The 27524-nt window shown below is 36.3% G+C and overlaps 2 pseudogenes; both read left to right on the plus strand.

Annotated features, from left to right (window-relative positions):
• Window positions 1–3904: 3904 nt before the first annotated feature.
• LOC132059922 (PR5-like receptor kinase) lies at window positions 3905–27092 on the plus strand (annotated as a pseudogene).
• LOC132059921 (PR5-like receptor kinase) lies at window positions 4557–6153 on the plus strand (annotated as a pseudogene).
• Window positions 27093–27524: the final 432 nt, after the last annotated feature.

A 27524-nucleotide genomic window follows, 5' to 3' on the forward strand; every position in this document is an offset into this window, starting at 1 on the left:
CGTCCAAAACCTACAAATGGTCACATTTACCAATTTGCTATTCATAAGGCTTAAAATTTCAATCTTAGCCAATACTTGTCTATAAAAATTTGGGCAGCATCTCCCTATATATATATAGCACCCCGAGATTCAAACTCGGCCAAAACAACAACAACCATACCAACAACAATATAAACAACATCAACAATCAACTAGAAACGCATTCTAGCGCAAATAGTCTTATTTTCCAAATGATGCAATAATTCCAAATCCAACTTTACACTTACAAACCAATATCAATATGTTCATATTCACATACTAATTTAAGATCATTCAAACATAAACTAAGAGCATTCCAAGCTATATATCCAATATTCAACAATTCCATCAATTTTCATATTCAATCCAAAATTCTCATATATGCAACGAAAGCATTCCAACGCATTTTCTACTTACTAATTCATCTCCAATAACAACAATCTACACTTTCTCAACTTCATTATCTTAATATCATAAAATCGCATTAATATGACATAATTTCTCTACATTCCATTTTCATGCCAACTTACCCCATATATGCTTCACTTACATTGTAATGATCACAACAACACAACTAACATGTTACACAAAATAAATCCATCACCATTCCACCCATATATAGGCCACGGCCAACATGCAATTTTCAACTTCATCCCATTTTCATTCAACTTTCATTTTCAATACAATTTTCATAATAACCACAACTAGAATACAACATAAAATCCAACCTACTTCATTTATACACTACATACATACACACGGCCACATATGCACACACACAAATACCATGCACTCTTCCATAATTTCATGCATTCTATCCATTTCCACATACTACAACACAAATGAATCCTTCATAACATATAAAAAAGGATTGAATCTTACCTTTTTCCTTCAACTTCTTTACTTGTCCCAAATGCGAAAACGACGAAACGAACGACTTATCTTCCGAAACAATTATACCACGTTGTAGAGGACCCTTGAATTAGTAGGAATACAACAAGAAAATAATTTTTGGAGACAAAATTTGAGGGGACAAAATTTGAAGACCATGGCCATTCATGGTTGTTATTCTCCTTCTTTCTTTCTTTCTTCTTTTTCTTGAAAGCTCTAGAATGACAAATGGTCCCTTGTTTATTTAATTTTGTAAACTTTGGCCCCTTCATGGGCTTGGCCCATTTTCTTTCTTTTTTTCATTCTATGGCCGGTTGGGCCTCTCACTTGGGCTTTGCTTGTTCTTTTTTTTTTTTCAAGCCCAATTGCTTAGTCCATTTGTTGGATAATTCATGAAACCATTTTTGCAATTCCAATTTTGCCCTTAGCCTTTTCCAATATTTCCACATCCAAAATTTTCATAACCAACTTATGAACCAAACAATACCAATTCATTGCGTTGTCCTTAACTTGACACAATTATCCCAAACTATCCGAACGCGCAAAATACGGGGTATAACACAAACGAACTCCGAAGCCTAATCCAAAATATTATCCTCAGCCTTCGCAAGCTAATCTTATGGCCTATGCATTAGCTACTGCCGAGGAGGAAATAAAGGATCTGGAACCTTCAAGCTATACAGAAGCTACTATGTGTGGTGAAGCTGATCAATGGCGTTTAGCCATGACCAAAGAGATGGAGTCTCTACATAAGAACCATACATGGGATTTGGTGAGTCTACTAAAAGGGAAGAGAACTGTTGGTTACAAATGGGTCTTCAGAAAAAAGATGTTATTCCGGGTGTAGAAGATGCTAGATACAAAGCGAGATTGGTTGCTAAGGGATTTTGTTAGAAGGAGGGAATCGACGACAATGAGATTTTCTCACCAGTCGTGAAGCATAGCTCAATTCGTTTGTTACTAGCTTTGGTTGCCTATTATGACTTGAAGCTTCATCAGCTTGATGTCAAGACTACATTCTTACATGGTGAAATTAAAGAGGTGATCTTCATGAATCAGCACGAGAGTTTCCTTATTGAAGGAAAAGAAGACCAGGTTTGTCAATTGAAGAAATCTTTGTATGGTTTGAAACAATCACCACCACAGAGAGATTTGAAGCGTTCATGATTACTAAAGGTTTCTCGAGAAGTGCATTTGATAGCTACGTGTATCACATGACGGTATCTGGTCATTTAAATATTTTTTTACTGTTATATGTTGATGATATGCTTATTGCTGCTACTAGTATGATAGAGATAAATGATTTGAAGAAACTTCAAAGTAAGGAGTTTGACATGAAAGATTTAAGTGAAGCTAAGAAAATCCTTGGAATGGAGATTCACAGGAAGAACGGTGAGGTACATCTCTCACAGAAGAAGTATATTGGGAAGGTAATTCAGAGGTTTGGCATGGATAAATGTAAGCCCGTTACTTTACCGTTAGCACAACATTTCAGACTTTCTTCTTTGATGGTACCGCAATCAAAGGTAGAGGTGGAGTACATGTCAAAAGTTCCTTATTCTAGTGCAGTTGGTAGCATTATGTATGTTATGATTTGCACTTTCACGATATTGCTCAAGCAGTGAGTGTGGTAAGTCGATTCATGTCTAATCCGGGTAAAACACATTGGGAAGCAATTAAGTGGATATTGAGATATCTTTAAGGTTCTTCGAATGTTGGTCTAACTTTTTATAGGATGAGAAATGAAGGCTTCTCGATCTTTGGTTATGTGGATTCTGATTTTGCAGGTGATCTTGATAGAAGCAGACCAAAAACGGGCTATATCTTTACTCTTGTAGGTAGTGCCATAAGTTGGAAGGAAACTCTCCAGTATATAGTTGCTTTGTCCATAACAGAAGCTGAATATATGGCAGCAACAGAAGTAGTAAAAGAGGTTATATGGTTGAAAGGTTTGGTGTCGGAATTGAGTAGGGTTCAACATGAACCAACTCTAAAATGTGATAGTCAGAGTGCTATTCACTTGATAAAAAATCAGAGATTTCATGATCTCACCAAACACATTCATATCAAATTCCATTTTATTCATGATGTTGTTGAACAAGGCACAGTTAAGGTCTTAAAGGTTGACACAAAGGACAACGTAGCGGATATGTTGTCCAAGGTGGTTCCTCTTGTAAAGTTTAGTTATTGTATGAATTTGGCAGGAGTTCGCATCAACTGATGCGTCAGGATAGAGAGCGGTAGGGCAAGGTAGAGCTACTAGTATGTACAAGGTTTCGGTTAGTGTCTCTTGTTTCCTACATAGAGTTACACGTAGGCTTAGAGACATTGGATTGAATGACGTTCATATGGAAGCTCGAAATTCATCTCAAGGTGGAGATTGTGAGGTTGATTCAAGCCAATTCCTACTCAAAAGGGGAAAGAAATAAAAGAAAACTTTTTTTCTTTGTTGGTGTTCGAGTGTGATTGGGATTTAGATCATTTCTAGGAAAGGATTAGACCTAGTAGTATAAATACATGCTGGCTAGGATTTATTAAGGACATAACAAGAACCTAAGAGTGTTCCATCTTGCAACTTACTTTCTCCCTTGATGTTAAAAAAAGTGTCGACCGTTCTCCTTGGACTAGGATCACATCGATTCGAACCACGTTAATTACTGTGTTTTTATCGTTTCCGCACTAACAATGTTATATGAGAGTTGAGAATGGTCGCTTTAGATTATTTGTCAGTTTTCTTAATTTTCTATCACATGCTGATCTTTCATTAGCTCAAGCTTAGAATCAAAGCCGAAATAGCTGCCCCAAGGAATTTCAGTGTGGGAAACTTGGAAATGTGTGGTTCCCTTTCTCTGTATCCTCACAACCTGCTTGTGGATTGTATACTATAGATTGTGATGTTACTCCTAATCCAGAATTTCGTTTGGGAGAAAATGTTTACACTGCATTGGAACAACGATCATTTCTTTGATGGTTTTTGAGTTTTAAACCATAGGCTTCCTGACTTATTGGCAAAAAACAGTTGTCACTCTTTTGATCAAAGTATATTGTTTCCAAGTTCTCCTTCAATCTTATTTAGAAGCAATGAATGCAATATTACCTTGTTCAGATGCAACGAAAGTGTAGACATCAACAGGAGCACAAATGATCATTATTTTCATGACTATCAGAACTATAGTAGATGTAGTGGCTTCAGAATATACTACAAGAATCCGAGTAGTGGAGGATGGGATGGGTATTATTCGGATGCATCGGAGGGAGATATTCCTGATAATTGTTCACTGATTAAATTGCCAATTACATGGGGGAGGTCAAACGCTCAAAATACTAGCTTGTTTGACCTCTTAACCGCATATTTTACAATTCGGTGGGACCTGTCGGATGATTGTAATAAATGTTACTATGAAGGAGGTCAATGTTTAACTGACAGCAACAACAAATTTCTTTGTTCCTCGAATCCCAAAGGTAAACTATACGTACTAGTTTTCTTCATTTTTGCTCATCTAGTGATCTTAAGTACAAATACTAAAATACTTGCCTATCTGATGAATGTAATAAAAGTCCTTGTGCAACATCTATCTAAGCTTTCGTGATTTTCTTTGGCTGCAGCAAAAAGAAAGTCAATAGGAGTTCTAGTTGTAGGTTATCTATGGTCACAAAATTTCCATTTCATATCACTAGATGATCAATTACGCCTAACCACGGAGAGAATTAAGCGGATTTGTCAATCAAATTTGATATATTGCTGTGTTTTCTTCCATATTACCTATAATTATTGGCTTGATCCTTGGATTTAGCTCTGTTTCCCTATTATCTATCAGTTCAAGGGATGAAAAGGCAGTTCTTCTTTATTCACGGCAAAATTTAATTAGTTATTTTCTTTCTCAGAACAAAATGTGTTACTATTGCATTAAAACACACACACACAAAGATAAAGAGTAGCTCCTTCACGGAAACGTTATTAAGCTGATGGATATAGTATCCTGCAAAACTAGTGCAACTTTAAAAATTGACAACAATCTTCCAATTTGTGTCTTGACAACAACAATTACTTCATCTATTGGAGGAATTGCAGTGCTAGTAGTCTTACTCTTGTACTTCAGAAAAAAAGGCTCCCTTAATTCCATAACAAGAATAGAAGATTACAGAAATGTGAAGGCCTTCTTGAAGAACCATGGATCACTCGCTCCAAGGAGGTACAGTTATTCTGAAGTCAAAAGGATGACACAGTGTTTAAATTATAAACTTGGTCAAGAAGGCTGTGGTTGTGTGTACAAGGGAAAGTTGAACAACGAAAGTCTTGAAGGAATCGGGGGGGGGGGGGGAAGAGTTTATCAATGAGGTGGCAAGTATCAGCAAGACATCTCACATTAACATTGTATCACTTGTTGGATTTTGTTTTAAGGATAAAAATAGAGCTACGCTCTATGATTTCATGCCCAATGGATTCCTTGAGAAGTTAATTTACGATGCCAAATCCGGGACAAATCGTCAACTAGAATGGCAAAAATTGTACGATATTTCACTTGGCATTGCTAGAGGAGTGGAGTATCTGCATTGCAGTTGCAATACTAGAATCCTGCATTTCGACATAAAGCCTCACAACATACTTCTCGATGAAGACTTTTGTCCAAAAATATCTGATATTGGCCTTGCAAAACTTTGTAACAAAATGGAAAGCATCGTATCTTTATTGGGCGCAAGAGGAACAATCGGGTATACTGCACTAGAAATTGTGTATAACAATATTGGAGGAGTTTCTCACAAGTTAGATGTGTACAACTATGGTATGATGGTCCTCGAGATGGTTGGAGGTAGGAAAATTTTTGACGTTGTTGTGGACCATACCACCATACTAGTGAAATATACTTTCCACACAGGATTTACAAAAGAAAATTGAACAAACGGAAGAGCTTGAATTAACTGGCATTGTGAAGGAAGAGGATAAAAAACTTGCAGAAAAGATGATATTGGTGAGCCTGTGGTGCATATCCAAACCGATCCACCCAGCAAGCCATCTATCAGTATGGTGGTAGAGATGTTACACGGTGAACTCAAATCTTTGCTAATGCCTCCCAAACCTTTCTTGCATTCTTGTGCTTCACGGTCAGACAATGATATGCCTACTACTACTAATATGGTTTAGAATTCAAAAGATCAAGTTTGATGATCTAGACTTGTCAAATCTTGGCAGATATTATGTATGTATAATTTTGTATTAATCAAGATATTACGTAACCCTACTTTTGGTAAATTAGATAATCGCTATTATAGAGCACTCTACTATGTATCGTGTTTTTTATTTCTTTTGTATCTGGCGGATACTTCCTTTTTCTGCATCTCCTCAGTGCTAGTTACCAAAGGTATGTGGTGAAATTGATAGCATAGTATGTCCTTCTCTTAATCAGTGGTTTCGGGTACGAATTTTGGGAATGGAAAACTTTCTAGCAGCAAGCACATCTCCCTTAAAATAAGCCCTACGTAAAGTGAGTCTAGATTAGTCGGGTCCAAAAAAGCTAGATTTGCCTGTATGAACTAGACTTTGGTGTGCACAAAGAGTTAGTGATTATGCCTTGATAATATAATGAATACAAAATTATAATTATGTTATGGATGCACTTCAAGAGACATGATGAACTCCTGTTTGTTTACGAGTATATTCCTAAGGGAACAATAGCTTTTCACCTTCATGAAAATGTAGCAGAGTCACTTACTGGCCTGTTCGAATGAGCCTTGCTATTAAAACTACTAGTACATTGGCTTATCTCTATGCTTCTGATATAGTCCATCAGCAATGCTAAGACTGTTTCCTTTGGTCACAAATTTTGAAATTCATGCTCTCAAGACCCTTCCAAATGATGTTCCTTACCTATCTTTATGCTTCTGATATTAGTCATATTCAAACTTGTATCACCAAGGTATGTTGTCACGCCCCAAAACCCACCCTGGACGCAAAAAGCATCCGATGCTATGAACAACACCGAAAGCACCTTATAAAATCAATAAATATCTATTCTCTTTTACTAGTCTTTTAATAGTTATTTAAAACAATCATTTTTGGCTAATTTAAAGCATGCTCATACTTTAAAACAAATCAACGGAAGTTTAATAGAAGTACTTAGTCATAAATGTGGCAAAATGCCCAACAAGTCATACGAGACTTCGACAATCTACCCACAATTCTGACAACTATCTATGGAGTTTCTAAGAAACATAAACAATATTCTAACTTCGGGACGCAACCCGAAACTTAAACCATAAAACTAGATAGATGGGGTGTCCCGTGAGCATGAGTGTGGGCTCACCAATAAGTCTGGAAAGCAACAAGTTGTCCTACTCCGTATGCGTATCACGAGCTTGCTCTTCTTTGTTACCTAACATACCATAAAAAATAACAATGGTATGCCTGAGTACTGGGTACTCAGTGAGTGTCTCGAAGACAATAAGTAATATAACAAAATAATACAATAATGATTAGTGAAAACAGTTCCTATAGAATAATTTGAAATCAAAGATAAGATCAATCGTATAACTCAAAACATCAATAGAAAACCATCGAGACAAGTATATATCTTTTCTTATTCAGTATACCATTTATTACCATTTTAGTCCTTTCAATTCGAGACTAATATCATCAACAAGCCATTCACAGGCCAACAAGTTCATTATCATTAATAAGCCAGTCACATGTAACAAAGATATAAAACTAGCCACCCACAGGATTCCAAGATACGAAACAAGACAATCACAGGAAAATTAATGAATCGATACTCTGTGCTAGGAAACTACGGAGGCCAATCGTCCTCTGGACTAGCACAACAATAGATGCATCGGGATATACGCCTCGTAGGTCAATCGTTCTCTGGACTGACACATCAATAGATGCACCGAGCTATACACCTAGGAGATCAATCGTCCTCCGTACTAACACAACAACAGATACATCGAGCTATACGCCTAGGAGGTCAATCGTCCTCTGGACTGACATAGCAATAGATACACCGGGCTATACACCTCGGAGGTCAATTGTCCTTTGGACTGACACAGCAATACTCGTATCGATACATTAGGATCCATAACGGCTAATCGTCTTCTGGACTAGCACAACTTGCCCATACAGGTCCAAACACAAACAAGATATAAATCATAGTGTAACGACCCATTTGGTCGTTTAGCACTTTTAGGCATAATATTCCTAAAACACCCTTTTCGTGATCAAATCTTGCTGTCTATAGTCTGCGATAACGGGTGATTCGGTTATTTAATTGACGAGTTTTAGTCCTCATTTGACATGCGAGGACGAATGTTCTAAAGGAGGGGAGAATGTCACACTCCATAATAATCCTTGCTACTTGTATTAAAACAAGAAAGAATGAGTTAAGAAAGTTCAAGGAAAGTTAATCGAGTTAGTAAGAATATCGTTATAAATATGGTTGTCTTAAGTATCTCGAGGTGACCGGTAACCTAAAGGATTTGAAATCGCGTTATGAGTATGTATATGAGGTAATGTGAGTGACCTTTTAAAGTATTTGAGATTATTAGTAATGATATAGAAGATGGACAAAAGATAGGAATATACTTTTTCGATTGGAGTTTCGTCGAAGCTTTGTGAGTTCTACTTATGGTTATTGTGATTCTACGGACCCTTCGAGACATGTATATGAATTGTTATGGATGTAAATGACTGTGTATATGTATGTATAAGAGGTTACATGAGGTTGGAAGAGGATTAGAAGTTAAACGAAATGAATCGGAACAATTTCAAGTACAATCTCGGACCCGATTTTAGCCTATATTGTAGGAGGCATATCTCCTAGTATATGAGGAGTTTTAAGGTGTTTCAAAAGCCTAAAATTAAGTTCATCGAGTCTAGTTTGCAACGCAACAAACAGCTCGTCAAAATGATATCGGGGTAAGGAGATATGGATGATTCAAGTCGGGCTGAGTATTAAGACTATCTCAAGATACAAAGTAGAGACTTTAACTTCCGATTTCGTTTGAAGTCACAATTTATCTACAAATTTTGTTTGGTATAGAAGCATTAATGGAAATTAGGAACTACTTAATTGTGGTGTTAAGTTAAAATTAGTGGCAACAATGAGCCAATATGAGCATTAACATGCCATGTCCAAAAGATGACTCAAAGTCATCTTAAATAAGACTACTATGGGAGACATACAAATATACATTTAAATGTGATTCATCCATTACACTTACATTATATTGTGGACAACCAAATTGAAAGAAAGGAGTGTGGAATTCAGCCAAGTGACTGAAAATAAGGCATCCATGTGAAGCATGCATTTGAATATTTAAGCATCTACTACTTTATGAAAGTATACATTATTTTAGGAAGACCCAACATGGTGGAGGGATCATTTCACATTAAATATTGCTCATTCATCTTGGCATAATTACAATGGACAAAGGATGGTGTATGAATCATTCACCACACATACAATTGTCTTGTAAACAATTGAAAAGAAAGAAGAAAGGAGAAACAAGAAGGTGAGGCTTGGCCACACTTGGCCTAAAGTTGTAGAAAAAAATGGAATTTTAAGTGTAAAGTTAATGGAGTGACTCATGCCATAAGTGGAGCATGTGACCAACTTGTAGGCATCAAAGTTGAACCAAATAATGACTAAGGAATCAGCCATTACATTCATTTCAACTACACAACACAAAGAAAGAAAACCTAAGCCTAGAGAGAGAGCATTCGGCCAAGGGGCTGATTTTTGAGCCCTTTGAGTCTTGATCCAAAAATTATTTTCCAAGGTGTTTCAACCCTTTAGAGGTCCCTAAAACGTGAAGATAGTCTTTGGAGCAACAAGAACCATTTCTATCTCAAGTCACAAACTCTAGCCAAGTAGAGAAGTCAAGTTGTCAAGGTAAGATCTAACTTTCTTTTCAAGTATTAAGGGTGATGTAGATGTGTGAATATAAGTTGTATGAATGAAATAAGGTGTATTGATGTTGGAACATGATAGTAGTTATGGGGTTATATGTGTTGATGTTGAAGTATGGTTGTAACTTGACGAACATGAATCGCATGCATAAAATCATGAAAGTTGGTGTTGGAATGTTAGTTGGCCGTAGTGACTGTTTTGGTGGAATTAATGGACTGATTTTATTTAATAAATATGGTTGTTACTATCATAGATCTCATGGTAAAAAGAATGAAAAGAATTGGAAGGTTAAAGGTGAAGTTATGTTAGTATGAAAATGGTTGAATCTATGATTTTATGTGAGAGATGTTGAAGCATGGTGTAGCCGTGTGTGGACTGTTTTGTGAAGAAGTTAGTGAACTGTTTTTACTTGATATTTTGATTGTTATTATCATGAATTTTATGATGGAAAGGAAGGTGTTTAATGGTTGGAGTTGAAACTAAAGTCATTTGTGAGTTGTTTTAAGGATTATAAAAATGACGATATAGCGTAGTTGCGTATGAATTGATGTTGTACTTGTCGTGTGGATAGCTGGTCATAACTTACTAAAATTATATGAAAAGAAGACATGAAATGATGTATAAAAATCGCATGTGGTTGGCTTAGTATGTTCGTAAACGTTTGCAAGAATTCCGAACATCGTTATGTTGTCGGTTAGAGACTGTTTTGGACATGTTGTGGTAGTGGACTGTTTTGGACTCGTGTTTTCATTAAGTTGGAAAGAATAATTATAAGTTAAGAGTATACATCATATTGTATGTTGGATGGGCTGTTATAAGTTGTTACATGCAAACGTTAAGGCTACAAACTAATAAAAGTAACTTGAGGATGTCGAAACCGTATGTGAATCGTTATTGCATGTTATGAATGTGGGTTGTTTAGAATATTGTGTGGGCTGTCCGGATTGGTATTGAACACATAATTATTGATGTTGTATTGGTAGTATGTGGTTGGTTTAGATACAAGAGAAAACATCGCCTAAACATCTAGAAAGGAGTTACTAACGTTAGAATACGTTTGAATCTCCCTGTAGCTTAACCATAGTTGTTGGCGTCTTAATATAGGTTGAAGTATTATTGGGTAGCGTACACATATTGTGTGACGAATAAGCGCTAAAGACCTGGTCCGATCGGAAGCACTTCAGAAGGAAAAAGCTTTGGCGTGAAAGTTCGTGACATTTTGTTCGGCATTGAGGTAGGTTACGGTTTACTTTATGTCTAGACTCGGTTAGCGAAACGTATGTAAATAGTAGTGATTGACGGGGAAAGCATGATAGGCCTTCGGGCATGGTGTGGAGGTAAATTCCATCTAGGTTGGTATTGCCATTTTGTTATGTGGGCTTGTCGCCATTATTGTGATACTGTTATGTGGGCTCGTCGCCATTATTATGATATTGTTATGTGCGTTGTCATTGTATTGTGATTTCATGTATTTGATATAATTCTCTCTCTCTTGTTATCCCACTGGTCATATGGAAGAGGAAGGTTATTACTGAGAATTGAATATTGAATTGCAATTCCTAGTATGAATCTATGGAACCTATGATTGCGGTGATTATTGAGGTTGATTCCATGCGAGGCATGCATCCCATATTCTATGTGCTATGTGATGTAATTATCACCTAGTTGTATCTTTATCACATACTAGCTCCTCACCTTATGAAAGGAAGGGTAATATTGATGATTGAGCCGTGGGCAATAATATGACTTGTACTTGTTTATTGCATATTGGTGATATAATTGAGACTGATATCATGCATGACATGCTTTCATATTACTCTTATGTTGTTATAATGGTGAGGAGAGTGATTGAGAGACTCCGAGGTTTTTGCCGGAGATTGAGAGTGTGAGAGACTCGAGGTTTCGCCGGGAGATTGAGAGTGACAGAGAGACTCCGAGGTTTCTGCCGGAGATTGTGAGTGTTTGTTGCCCGAGGTTTCTTGCCGGGAACGATAGAGTGTCCGATGCCCGAGGTCTTTGCCGGGATCGTGAGAGTGTGCTCGTGATCCGAGGTTATATTCCGGAGCGAGTGGTACATGGACTTCGCGGGTCCCCCATGGGTCATGACTATGAGGCATTGCCATAGCATGTGTGTACGGGAGTGGAGTGTGAGAGGTGACTCGCATTGCATAACATTTGCATAGCACGACATTGCATTGCATAGCACTCCATTTGAATGGTCATTCATGTCATTGCATGGCACATTCTCTCGATTGATTCTTGATTTGTGAATTACCGAGTTGTTGTTTGTGAGTATTTATTTTAAAGGTTGGATGGAATCGAGGTTTATAGAATTCTCCCTAGGCTTATAATCCGAGATATTGAGATCCCCGTGACTATCGTTAATGCAAGACTTTCTCATGTGCTAGATGTGTGACTGTGTTTGATTACTTATCTGCTTACTTGTTAGTTGCTTCTTGTTTATATGCGTGAACTAACCATTGTCGGCCTATGATACCTACGAGCCTAGTGTTGTGCTCATACTACTCTTGCTACACTCCTTCTGGAGTGTAGAATTATTTTCAGGTGATGTTCGGAGTCTCACGACCGTTTCGAGGCATTCGTCAAAGACGTTTGGGTGAGCTATTTGAGATAATGCAACCCGTAGTCTCTCCTTAGATTTCGTTGTTCTCTATCCTTCAACCGAAGTCGTATCCAAGCTTCGAGTCTCGTATTCATTCAAATTGTAAACTTCTTAGAAGCTCTTGTATGAGTCTAGACCGCATTTTGGGAATTTCTTATAATAATAGTATTTATTCCGCATGTTGTATCAAATTAAGGTAGTTATCTGAAGGGTTCGCCCACCAGGGAAGGTTAGTGTGGGTGCCCGCATGATCCATGATTTGGGTCGTGACACATAGCATATTAGCTGAATCATCAATCATGATATAGAAGCCAAATCACAAGTCATATCATGATAGCCAAATTATTCCTCATGGATTATGTTCATCTTCCCATTATAGGGGTACATCAATTCATTTCAGTTTTAGAAAAACAGACTCACTTCTTTAAACGAGTTTCACGTTCAACCAATCAATTTATAGAGCATTCACATGAGAAAATCAAGCTATCCAAATATCAAATTTAAACATCCCTTAAGGGTAATTCGATTTCAAATACCAAATCTTTATATCTCAATCTTTAATCAACCTTTAGAGAGGAAAAACAATCATGAATACGTATATATAATATAGTACAAACAAGGTTTAATGTAGGCTTGTCCCTCATGCACACAAACCACAATCAAAGTCACACAATTTGTTTCAAAGAGTATGTTCAAAAAGAGACATACAAATCACCTTTATATTCAAAAAGAATTTTAAAAAGAGACATACATCAAAAGAAGGTTTTCAAAAGAGACATACATCAAAAGAAGATTTTCAAAAGAGACATACCTTGTCATGATCTCACTATATTAGATAATTAGATTAGTAGAGTTAGTTGTAGAAATAATGAAGGATTAGTAGGGGATAATTGTTGTTGCTAGCCGGGTTCGAAATTGAGTAAGCAAGGAGCATATTATCTAACTTTTAAAACGGGCGGCTGAGATTAGAAGAGAGTGAATGAGCTGCAAGGGCCAGGATTATGCCACATCATCAGAAGTTTGTTATCAGTGTCAGAGGAGAGAGAAAATAGGGGCAAGAAAATCAGGTGCAAATTTCTCCTTCACGACTCCTTCTTCTTCTTCCCCAATCCTCTCTTCTTCTTCTAATCTTTTTCTCTTCTTCTTCTGCAAATCTATTCTCATCAATGGTGAATTGATGCTATCCCTTAGTATAGTTTTATTATGCATTTTCAAATCTATCATTTAAGTTCCAATTTTTCAGTTTTATATATAAAAGAAATTATCCCAAAAAATTGTTGTTCTTCATTTCTGTTGATTAATTGCGTAAATTGAGTTGAGATAATTACATTTGGTATCAGAGCAATTGATTCTACGGAGTGTGGGTTGAGAAATGGCTGACGGTACTAGATTGCAACGATGGATGCTAAACTAACTCAACCTGAGGAGTTGTTAACTGAGTTGACTGTAGGTCAACAAGTTTTGCAACGTGCACTCAGAGGGGTATCCAAGGAACACTGGAATTGATACTTGAGAGGTTAACAACATTGGAGAGAATTAATAGACCTCAAAGAGATGGAGTATTACCCATACCTGCTCGCAGCGTGGGAGAGAAAACAGGCCTCAGGTTCAGGAACAAAACAGGCCTCAAGGTGCAGCTGAAGTTCCTATTCCCAAATGGATCTTGCTTACATTTGAAGGTCATGAACCTAAAGTGTGGATTAGGAAGTGTGAAAGGTATTTCAATTTATATAGAACTCCTGATAATAAAAAAGTAGAAGCTGCGGCACTTTATTTGGATGGAATAGCTGAGATGTGGTATCATTCATTGGTGTTGGGTAGAGGCACTATTGCTTGGGCTGAATTTAAGGAGGATTTAATAGTAAGGTTTAGTGAACAAGTAATGGAAGATATAGTAAAGGAATTCAATAAACTGAGCCAAACTGGAACTGTTGATGAATTTCTAGCTTAGTTTGAAAATAAGAAAGCTCAGATGTTAGTGAAGAATCCTCATTTGGATGAGTCACACAAGAAAGCTCAGATGTTAGTGAGAAATCCTCATTTGGACGAGTCACACTTTTTGTCAAGTTTCATAGGTGCCCTGAAAGAGGATACCAAGGTGGGTCTTAAGCTACTTAAACCTACTACTTTTAGGCTTGCTATTAAACAGGCTAAGCTGCAAGAAAGAGCAATTGAAGTTGCTGAGAGAAAAGCTAGAGCTGCTAAACTCTCAGCAAGGTTGAATAACCATGTTCCTGGTAAGGCTCCTGTTGCAGCTATAACTACGCCTAATGGTTTCAGATTAACACCAAAAGTATATGAGTACAGAAGGAGCAACCATCTGTGTTCTAGGTGTGGAGAAAAGTACTCACCTGGTAATCAGTGTCAAAAGAAGCAATCGAATTGTTTGATAAGGGAAGTAGAAGCTACAGAGGAGCTGGGAATTATAGCAGATCCATCTATTGAAAATGTGATCATTGAGGGTGATATGGATCTAGTGATACAAGAAGCTATATGCATGAGTGCTTTATCTGGCAGTAATAGAGGTGTCAACACTATATTGGTAAATGGTTCTGTAAAGAATAGGAACCTTGCCTTGTTGATTGGCTCTGGCAGCACTCATAGCCTCATTAATGAGAACACTGTTAAGGAAACTGGTTATCAAGCTAGTTATTGTCCTCCTGTGAGGGTGACAGTAGCAGATGTCAACTATGTCATATGCACTACTCATTGTCAAGGGTTCATATGGAAGATGCGGGCGATGTGCCCTTCCAAGAAGATTTGCTTATCATTCCACTTGGAGGGTATGATATTATTCTATGTAATGGCTAGTTGAAGAAGCATAATCCCACTAAGTTTGATCATGAGAAAAACTGTGTTACAATTGGTAGAAAGTGAAATAAGTTGGTGTTGCATGGTATTACTGAAGAGGGCAAGCTGAATATGATCTCCAGCAAAACCATGAGCAAAGTATTGAAGAAAGGTCAAGCACTCATAGCACATCTGTTCATGGTAAATGCAATAATGACTAAGGAGCATGATCCAGTTGATGAAACCATACAGACAGTCCTAGAAAACTACTAGGATATGTTCATGGAACCCAAGTCCTTGCCACCTATCAGGACCTTGAACCATGCTATTCCACTAAAACCTGGTTCTATGCCAGTAAGTTTGAGACCATATAGATATAATTTCCACCAGAAAGATGTGTTAGAAAGACAAGTAAAAAAAATGCTCACTAATGGTATTATTCAGCAGAGTCAATCACCATTCTCACCCCCAGCTCTCCTTGTCAAAAAGAAGGATGGAACATGAAGGTTCTGTGTCAATTATAGAGGACTAAATGAGATTACTATCAAGGATAAATATGCTATACCCATTGTTGATGATTTGTTAGATAAGCTCCATGGTTCAGCAATGTTTTCTAAGGTTGACTTGAGGGCAGGTTACCACCAGATCAGGATGAAGGAAGATGATGTATCCAAAACATCTTTCAGAACTCACATGAAGCATTATGAGTTTAGAGTAGTGCCATTTGGGGTTAACAAATGCTCCTGAAACATTTCAAGCCTTGATGAATCAAATTTTTCAGCCTTATCTGAGGAAGTTTGTGCTGGTTTTCTTTAATGATATACTTATATACAGTGTGTCATTAGAAGAACATGTTGCTCATCTGGTTGCTGTATTTGAATTTCTAAGGGCTCACTCACTCTTAGCTAAGAAATTAAAGTGTTCCTTTGGTCAAAAACAAGTTGAATATTTAGGTCATGTGATCACTAAGGAGGGAGTTTCTACTGATCCTTTCAAGATACAAGCTATAGTTGAATGGCCTAAACCATTTTCAAACAAGAGTCTGAGGGGATTCTTGGGATTGACTGGGTACTATAGAAAGTATGTTGCTGGTTATGGTACCATCTGTAGACCTTTGACTGATCTCTTGAAGAAGGATGCTTTTAGATGGAATGATGAAGTTGACTTGGCTTTCACAGCTCTTAAAAAGGCAATGACAACTACTGCAGTTTTAGTCTTACCAGACTACTCTAAGGAGTTTATAGTTGAGACTGATGCTAGTAATGGAGGAATTGGGGCTGTACTAATGCAAGGAGACAAACCTGTTGCATTCTTTAGCAAGGTTTTGGCACCAAAACATAGGGGTAAGTCAATTTATGAGAAGGAATACATGGCCTTACTCAGTGCAGTGGATAAATGGAGACACTATCTACAGTACAAATACTTCATTGTAAGGACTAATCATTACATCTTGAAGTACTTTTTGGAACAGAAGGTGACTTTAGCAATACAACAAAAGGGACTTACAAAACTACTTGGACTAGACTATGAAGTCCAATACAAGAAAGGGGAAGAAAATAGAGTAGCAGATGCTCTTTCTAGGCAACATGAAGATGTGATGAACAAGCCTCTTTTGAACCAAAGGCAACTGTTGGTTATCAGTGTTTCAATTCCAATATGGATGCAAAAGGTTACTGATAGTTATGCAGATGATCTACAAGCTAGAGAGTTGATTGCCCAACTTACTGTGGACTTATAAGGACCCAGACTGTGGCAGTACACATCTGGTGTTCTTAGGAGGAAGGGAAAGATTTATATTGGTGATACTGGAAATCTTAGGCAATAACTGATCTCCACATTTCATGAATCTCCATTAGGTGGTCATTCTGGTCAGCTAGGAACTCTCAAAAGACTGTCTCAACAGTTTTATTGGCCTAAAATGAAGCAGATGGTGATTGAATTTGTAGCAAGCTGTGATGTGTGTGTGAGGAGCAAAGATAACAATGCAGCTTATCTAGGACTGCTGCAACCCTTTCCTATTCCCAATCAGGCTAGGAGTCACATCAGCATGGACTTCATTGAAGGGTTGCCTAAATCCAAGAACAGAGAGGTAATCTTGGTGGTAGAGAGAATGACTAAGTATGCACATTTTATAGCCTTATCCTATCCTTTTTATTCATATTGTGGCTGAAATTTTTTGGAAAAAAGTGCATAGCTTACATGGAACACCTAAATCAATTGTCACTCATAGAGACAAGATATTTCTTAGCAACTTTTGGCAAGCAATGTTCAAACTATTGGGTACTCAGTTTCATTACAGCACATCTTATCACCCACAAAGTAATGGTCAACCTGAGAGAGTAACAAATGCTTAGAGAATTACTTGAGGTGTATGACTTCTAATAGACCAACTAAGTGGAAGCAGTGGTTGTTAGCTGCTGAATGGTGGTATAACACTAATTTTCATACTAGTCTACAATGTACCCCCTTTGAAGCCTTATATGGTTACTGTCCACCTCAACTATCTCTGGGGCCTTTGCTTGAAACCATAGTTCCAGCAGCTGAGGATCTTTGTCATGTTGAGGCAACAAATGCAACAACTACTCAAAGACCATTTGAGTAAATGTCAAGAAAGAATGAAGTATTATGCTGATCAAAGGAGGACTAACAGGGAGTTTGCAGTTGGTGATATGGTTTACTTGAAGTTGCAACCTTATAGACATACTTCCATTGCAATAAGAAGGAATCTCAAACTCAGTTCTAAGTACTATGGGCCCTACCAGGTATTAGAAAGGATTGAGAAGGTGGCTTACAAGCTGACATTACCTCCAAGTTCTAAGGTGCATCCAGTTTTTCATGTTTCATTGCTTAAAAAGAAGGTGGGCACTAGAGTGGTGGTGCAGCCTGAGTTACCTGCTAGTGGTGATGATGGTCAATTTCTTGTTCATCCTGTAGTAATTCTCCAAAGGCAGATGGTGAAGAAGAATAATGTGGCTATGGTTAAGGTGTTGGTGCAATAGTCCAATTTACCACCTGCGGATGCCACTTGGGAAGACTATCAGTTCTTTCAAGCTAAATTTCCAGGTTTTGATTCCCATCCTTGAGGTCAAGGATGTTTTGATGGAGAAGGGTATGTCATGATCTCACTATATTAGCTAATTAGATTAGTAGAGTTAGTAGAAATAATGAAGGATTAGTAGAGGATAATTGTTCTTGTTAGCCGGGTTCGAAATTGAGTAAGCAAGGAGCATATTAACTAACTTTTAAAATGGGTGGCTGAGATTAGAAGAGAGTTAATGAGCTACAAGGGCCAGAATTATGCTACGACATCGGAAGTTTGTTATAAGTGTCAGAGGAGAGATAAAATAGGGGGAAGAAAAATCAGGTGCAAATTTCTCCTTCTCGACAGCTTCTTCTTCTCCTCCTCCAATCCTCTTTTCTTCTTCTAATCTGCTTCTCTTCTTCTTCTGCAGATCTATTCTCTTCATCAATGGCGAATTGATGCTATCCCTTAGTATAGTTTTATTAAGCATTTTCAGATCTATCATTTAAGTTCTAATTTTCCAGTTTTATATATAAAAGAAATTGTCCCAAAAAATTGTTGTTCTTCATTTCTGTTGATTAATTGCGTAAATTGAATTGAGATCATTACATACCTCAAATCCCTCTAAAAGCTTACAAAAATGGAATTCCTAAGTTTCAACAATCAATCTACAATGAATTTAGATAAGAAAGATTAAAGCTTTATTCGTTTCTATGAACTTTCTTTACGTTTCGAAAACTAGGGCTTTCTAAATCTACAAACGTGTTCTTGAACCTCATGTGAATCATTAGTAGATTCCAATTGTGCAGTATAATCTATACTAGCCTAAAAGTCATTAATTAAATCAGGGAAACCGAAGTTCATACCTTTTAGACGAAGTTCTACACGCCTATTCTTCTCCTCTCTTGAGTTTTCAAGAATCTAGGATTTGGAGAGATGAACTAAGGTTAATTTGATATTAGATTGATGAAGTAATGATGGGAATTGATCAAGAACTTACCTTATATGTTTTGGGGAAGCCCTAGGATTTTTTTTCTCTCAAAAAGTCAGCCAAAACGAAGTGGGAAAAAGTTTTACGAAGTTAGGCTTTTATAAAATTTGGAAAAATAGCTTAAGGCATAAAATGGACTGGTGCGTTGCCCAGGGTGATGCACACGGTATATCTATTTTGACGGTGTCAAAAATTTGAATTTCCTAAAAATTTGGCCTGGGGAGTCGCCCATGGAAACTCCCAGGGCGATGCGCACGCCTAATTTTTACACTGCACTGATGATGTTCAGTTAAATGGGAATAACTTCTACCACAGATCTTTGTTTGAGCTCCACCATATATTGTTGCAAAGGTATTTCAAAGATCTACAACTTTCATTAAGGATGTTTTTCCAAATTATAAATGGATTTTCACAAAACTGGCCTAGAATTCAGATTTATCGAAATTTAGACGAGTTTGAGAACTCTTACGAACTTCACTATTTGGTTTGACTTCAAAACAACTGTTTATCACCCGAATTCATCCCGACCCCAAGAATAATAGGTACCCACATATTCATATAGCTAAAATATCATCTTAATGCTATTTTTACACATTCACACCCAACCCGAATTTACGAAGTGTTACATATGTGGTGAGAGTGACATGATAGGATCTCTCTACTCTTAAGCAAAGGTCTCAGATTTGAATTTCGGGAATGGAAAAATTTCTAGCAGACACTTCCCCTCAAATGAGCCCTACGTAGGGTGAATCTACATTAGTCAGGCCAATGGGTTCTGAACACGAGATGGTAAACAAAAAAAATGAAATATCAAGCATTAATTTGCGACAAAATGCACGGAAGCATCCTATATTAGGTTAGTTCATAGAATTGTTGCAGATGAAGATTAAATTAAAGAGAAAATTACACTATAAGTCATGGTACAAGAATTAAGCACATAAATAGCATAACTTTTTCAAATCCATCAAAAAGAGCACTTGTTATTACTTTATTGGTATATTTACTGGTTACTTATCCAACTAAACTAGAGATTCACATTAGATTTATCCCACTAAAAGAGGGATCAAATTAATTCACTTACTTTTTTATCTTTATTATTCTCATTTGTCTTTCTTCTCGTGATGGCTGATGGGTAGAGTCCGGAACCAAAATGCCCCCAAAAAAAAATCACTTTGAACCAAAATACCCCAACAAAAAAAAAATGTTACAAAACTATCTTTAGCGCAAGATTTACCGCGCTAAAGCAGTTCACGGAGACGGGGCCGTTAATTACTTTAGCGCAGTATTTTACTGCGTTATAGAAGCTGTTAAAAAAAAAAAATTCTATAACGCAAAGAAAAATCGCAAGTATGTGTGTACCAATAAAAAAAAAAAAAAATTGGCCAACTTTATTTTTTGCAACACTTAGTGTTTTTTTCCATACTTTTGACCAATGATTAGTCGTGTGTCAAGACTCGAAACGTCAATATTTTATATAGAACCGATATTTTTTTTCGCTTACAATAATGTAGGCTCAATACATCAAGGATACGTATACGTTCGGATCGTCATTTTAGGGGTTGAAAAGGTGCCCGAAGTAAGTTTTGTTTGAAAAAACTTAGTGTTTGACTGTAAGGTTATTTTAGTCAACTTTATATGTCGAGAAAATTAGTCAGCTTTATTTTCAAAAATTGAAACCACGAAGTGAAATTGACATTCATGACTACATTACCCCGGGATTTTTACGTTGAAATCTATTGCGTATCATCATCTTATAAGTAAATAAAACTGAAAATTTCAAGCCAATTTGGGGGAAAATTGAAATTGAATGGGATAAAAGGTGTTTTTTAAAAAATTGGCTCAGCCAAACCGCCTAGTGGCAGTTTGTCCGCATAGATCTCGAAAAACTACGCAAGTTAAAAAAAAACGCGTAAATCGGACGTCCGAGCGCAAAGTTATGACCATCTAAAGTTTGACCACTTTACAACTAGCTTTTCTCCCTATATTTTTTAGAATTATATTTATATTCAAAATAAAGTTATGTCTTGATTAAAAAATAACACGCTTAAATCAAAACCTTAAAAAATAAAACACTTAAACCTTAAAAAAACTTACTTCGGGTACCTTTTCAACCCCTACAACGACGATCCGAACGTTTACGTATCCTTGATGTATTGAGCCTACATTATAGTACGCAGAAAAAAATATCAGGTTCTATATAAAATATTAACGTTTCGGAGTCTTGACACACGACTAATCGTTGGTCAAAGTATGGAAAAAACACTAAATTTGCAAAGAAAAGATTTATTAAAATAAGATGTTGCGATCTTTTTATGGAAAAAAACACAAAGTGTTCCTTAAGTGTGTTATTTTTTAATGCCTAACTTTATTTCGAATATGTTGCAAAAAAAAAAAAAAATCGCGTAAATCGGACGTCCGAGCGCAAAAAACCGCGTATATTCGAAATAAAGTTACGCTTTAAAAAATAACACACTTAAATCTAAACCCTAAAAATAAAAAAAACTTTAAGCTAATGACAACAAGTCTTCAAACAAAATGAATGTCTATGTATATAGAACACTTAAACCTAAAGTTTACAAACAAAACTTACTTCGGGCTCCTTTTCAACCCCTAAAATAACGATCCGAACGTTTACGTATCCTTGATGTATTGAGCCTACATTATTGTATGCAGAAAAAAAATCAGGTTCTATATAAAATATTGACGTTTCGGAGTCTTGATACACGATTAATCATTGGTCAAAATATGAAAAAAAACACTAAGTGTTGCAAAAAATAAAGTTGGCCAATTTTTTTTTTTTTTTTTTTTGGTACTGCTTTCTATAACGTATTTTTGCTTTTATTATTTTTTTTAATCGTTTTTATAACGCAAGAAAATATCGCGCTAAAGCGAATTACCCGCTCCGTCTCCGTGAATCGCTTTTAGCGCGTTAAATTCTTGCTCTAAAGGTACTTTTGTTACTTTTTTTTTTTGTTAGGGTATTTTGGTTCCACATGATTTTTTTTTGGGGCATTTTGGTTCCGGACTCCTGATGGGTACACCCCCATTATTTTGCGTTATCTCTATTCATCGACCAATTCACCCTTATTATTAGCAATATAGTAATTATACTGGTAATGTTATTAGTATAATTAGCAATATACTAATTACACTAATAATATTATGAGTATAATAAAAAACTAATTATCTACATAATAGCGTAATTATATGGCATGTGAGATAAATCACCTAGTATTTTTTTTTTTTTTTTTTTTTTTGTCTTGGCTAGGATTTGAACCTGGTCTCCAATGTTTGCATCCACCTCATCTAGGGGGGACTTAGTGCGTAAGTTATGATTAACCTAGTAATTTTGGTTCAGATACATGTATTAAAAAATTCACTAAATAAGTACAATTGTACAAATAATAGATTGCAAACATTTTTAAGAGTCAGGTTCTTGATATTGGAAATACATCCGTCACTTGTACGATTAAAGAATTGAACATATGGTATTTATAAGAAGGGAAAAGGGTCAAATTTATCCTCTACTCTCAAAAATAGTTTACATTTAACCTCAGTTATACTTTTCGGACAAATTTACTCTCGCCGTTAGCCTTTTTTTCAAGTATATCCCTTGCCCTAATAGAGCCAAGAGTACGGGCAGAGTATAGTGGTAAATTTTTGGTCCTATTCTCGAAGTACAATGATAAAATTGCTCTGTTAGGTATAATTTCTTTCTTATTTTTCGTTGGTCCCATATTTCTTCACGTAAAATCCTTGAAATGACTTACTTTTAACTGTCTTCTATCGTAGTTAAGCTTCAACTAATTCACTACTGTTTGAACAAAAAGAGTCCAGGTTTTCTGAATGTAGAATGGAAAGCTTATGCTTGGACCAAGTCTGCAAGATATAGGCATGTATGTTTGGAGTACAGTATCTAAAAAGGTGGAGAAACTAGAAAAGTCAGTCTTTGGTTCAGTTTCTAGTAATGCATTATCTTGGGGGTCCACATGTTATGGTCCCAAGAAGAAAAATCTCATAAGGATATGAACAGAATTGTAATATCTATTTCATTGGATATATACATTGCAAATCCTTAGTTTTCCATGTACATCAGAGCATCTAATAAACTTATGATAAGAACTTTATACACTTTAGCTTGTAGAAAAGATATGAATTTGATGAGTATAATTAATGATTTTGAATTAAGAAAAAAGATCTAGCTATTTAATCTTTTTTCAGGACATAGTGCCTTTTAAAAATATTTACAATTTCTTAGCGGAGTTACTTTGTTTACATTTTTAACAAATTATATAAATGTAGAACTTCATAACAGATTCTTTTATGCACATCTCCCATCACAAACCCAGCGAAATCCCAGGCTTTATCTTTTTCCGAAACTTTTGTAGCACGTACTAACTCCTAATTTCATGTTCAACATTAATCTTATCTTTTCTCTTTCTTTTTAAAAATGGTTTTGTCCACTAGCATAACTGGTAATGGTAATGGTAATTTTACTATGTTATCTCTTATGTTAACCTTCTCTTTTTAATTTATATATAATATTCACTTAGTTTGAAAAGTCTTCAATGGCTAGTCAATAGTCGGTGATGTCTCTCATTTTGCAAGCCTTGAGATACCACTTTTATCAGCCCTCCTTTTTGATTCTTTCCTAAAGTAGTCAGAGGTATAAAATTCCCAGTCAACGAACGTGTTAAAGGGATAGGATAGATACATACAAATATGTGGTGCAGAAAAAGAATAAGAATAGAAATTATACTTAAATGCAGAAAACCTAACTTGTACTATTGATTTTGCATAGATCTTATGACAATTTATTATTAGTACCTGAATTCAGAATGGTGGCATTAAATTATTTGTCAGTTTTCTTGATTTTCTATCAGTTGCTAATCTTTCATTCAACTCAAGCTCAGAACCAATCCCAAATAAGTAGCTGCCCCAAGGATTTCAAGTGTGGGATCCTAGGAAACGTAGGCTTTCCTTTCTCCTTATCCTCACAACCTGCTTGTGGGTTGTACACCATAGATTGCAATATTATGCCATATCCAAATGTTCATTTGGGAGGAAATGTTTACAGTGCTTGTGAACAACGGCAGTTTAATGATGGTTTTTGAGTTTTAGACCGTAGGCTTGAGGAGTTATTAGCAAAGGATAGTTGTCAATCTTTTGATCGAAGTATATAGTTTCCAAGTTCTCCTTCTGTCTCGTTTAGAATCATTGAACTCTGATTTACCTTGTTCAGATGCAACGACAGTAGCACGAATGATCATTATTTTCGCGACTATCAGAACTTTACTAATTGTAGTGGCTTCAGCATATACTACAAGTATCCGAGTAGAGAACAGGAAGATTCCTGGGATGCACCAGAGGAAGGTATTCCGGATAACTGTTCACCGATTCATTTGCCAATTAAACTGAGAGCATGGTCTCAAAATAGAAGCTTGTTTGATGTCTTAACTGCGAATTTTACAATTCGGTGGAACTTCTCTGATGATTGTAGTAAATGTTACTATGATGGAGGTCGATGTTTAACTGACAAACAACTACAAATTTCTTTGTTCCTTTAATCCCACAGGTAATTTTTTACTTTCAAAGTGAAGTTTATATACTTAATCAATCTTCCCTACTATCGGAAGACTAATTCAAAGTTAAGAGTATGAAACCTAAATTGTTTAGTATTTGATATTTGCTTGTTTCTTTAGTTCATGTCTTAATAAGATTTGTAATCAAAATAATATTGGAATAGATTTTCATTTTCTAGTTGAAGTAGGTTTTGCACTATTATAAACAGGGGTGCTAGTACTTATTTTCTGTTGTAGAGAAGTGTGGAGAACATTCAGGGACGTATTGAGATTTTAAGTAAATTATTTTCCTTCACCTACTCTGCAATATATTTTAGATCTTCATGTTATGGCTCATCTAGTGAACTTTCAGTCATGTTAGAGCAAGCACCAAGTCTAACATTTTTAATGATTTGCTTTGGTTGCAGCAAAAAGAAAATCAAGCCGAATTCTAGTTATAGGTAACAATCTATAACCTCAAATCCTTTTCATATTACCAGATGTTCTCAATGTACTCCCATTTCATTCAAGCATGTTCCTTATTTTGAGATGTCTAACCACTGACAGCTTTCGTCAAATTCTATCCGCTTTTCTGTAGCCAATTTTTAAACAAAATCTGATAGTTTCTCTGTGTTTGCTTCAGTCTTACCTGCCGTGATTTGCTTGACCCTTTCAATTTGCCTTGGTATTGTTATATGGCATTTCAAGAATAGAAAAGGCGGTCATTCTCACTCTTTCACAAGAAATTCATATTCTGATAGAAAAGATCTTGAAGGGAATTAAGCATATTTTTCAATCAAATCTGATGTATTGCAGTGTTTTCTTCCATGTTACCTGAAGTTATCGGCTTGATCCTTTGATTTAACTCTGTTTCACTGTTATCTATTAGTTCAAGGGATGAAAAGGCAGTTCTTCTTTATTCACGGTAAAATATAATTAGTTATTTTCTTTCTTAGAACAAAATGTGTTACTGTTGCATTAAAACACATACACACACAGATAAAGAGTAGCCCCTTCACGGAAACGTTATTAAGCTGATGGATATAGTATCCTGCAAAACTGGTGCAACTTCAAAAATTGACAACAATCTTCCAATTTGTGTCTTGACAGCAGCAGTTACTTCATCTATTGGAGGAATTGCAGTGCTAGTAGTCCTACTCTTGTACTTCAGAAAAAAAGGCTCCCTTAATTCCATAACAAGAACAGAAGATTACAGAAATGTGAAAGCCTTCTTGAAGAACCATGGATCACTCGCTCCAAGGAGGTACAGTTATTCTGAAATCAAAAAGATGACAGAGTGTTTAAATAATAAACTTGGTGAAGGAGGCTATGGTTGTGTGTACAAGGGAAAGTTGAACAACCAATCTTGGCGATCAAGTCTTGAAGGAATCAAAGGGCGGGGGAGAAGAGTTTATCAATGAGGTGGCAAGTATCAGCAGGACATCTCACATTAATATTGTATCACTTGTTGGATTTTGTTTTGAGGGTAAAAATAGAGCTCTCCTCTATGATTTCATGCCTAATGGATCCCTTGAGAAGTTCATTTACGATGCCAAATTCGGGACAAATCGTCAACTAGAATGGCAAAAATTGTACGATATTTCACTTGGCATTGCTAGAGGATTGGAGTATCTGCATCGCGGTTGCAATACTAGAATCCTGCATTTCGATATAAAGCCTCACAACATTCTTCTCGATGCAGACTTTTGTCCAAAAATATCCGATTTTGGCCTTGCAAAACTATGTAACAAGAAGGAAAGCATCGTATCTTTATTGGGCGCAAGAGGAACTATTGGGTATATTGCACCAGAAATTGTGTATAACAATATTGGAGGAATTTCTCACAAGTCAGATGTGTATAGCTATGGTATGATGGTCCTCGAGATGGTTGGAGGAAGGAAAATGTTGACGTTGTTATTGACCATACTAGTGAAATATACTTTCCACACTGGATTTACAAACAAATTGAACAAAAGAAAGAGCTTGCATTAACTGGCATTGTGAAGGAAGACGATAAAAAACTTGCAGAAAAGATGATATTGGTGAGCCTATGGTGCATCCAAACCGATCCAGCCAGCAGGCCGTCTACCAATATGGTGGTAGAGATGTTACAAGGTGAACTCAAATCTTTGCAAATGCCTCCCAAACCTTTCTTGTATTCTTCTTCTTCACAATCAGACAATGACATGCCTACTACTACCTATATGGTTTAGAACTCAAAAGATCAAGTTTGATGATATAGACTTGTCAAATCTTGGCAGATATTATGTATGTATAATTTTGGATTAATCAAGATATTTATGTAGATTATTGCTATTATAGAGCATTCTATTATGTATAGTGTCTTTTATTTCTTTTGTATCTGGCGGAAACTCTCTTTTTCTACATCTCCTAAGTACTAGTTACCAAAGGTATGTGGTGAGATTGATAGCATAATATGTCCTTCTCTTAATCAGTGGTTTCGGGTACGAATTTTGGGAATGGAAAACTTTCTAGCAGCAAGCACATCTCCTTTCCTACACAAAGTGAATCTAAATTAGTCGTGGCCAAAAAAGCTAGATGTGCCTTTATGATCTAGACTTTGGTGTGCAAAAAGAGTTAGTGAGTATGCCTTGATAATATAATAAATCCAAAAGTATAATTACGTTATGGATGCACTTCCAGATGCATGACGAACTCCTACTTGTTTACGAGTACATTCCTAGCTGAGCCACTTTCATCGGCC

The sequence above is a fragment of the Lycium ferocissimum genome, chromosome 6 (genome assembly GCF_029784015.1).
Source record: "Lycium ferocissimum isolate CSIRO_LF1 chromosome 6, AGI_CSIRO_Lferr_CH_V1, whole genome shotgun sequence".
Classification (NCBI taxonomy): Eukaryota; Viridiplantae; Streptophyta; class Magnoliopsida; order Solanales; family Solanaceae; genus Lycium; species Lycium ferocissimum.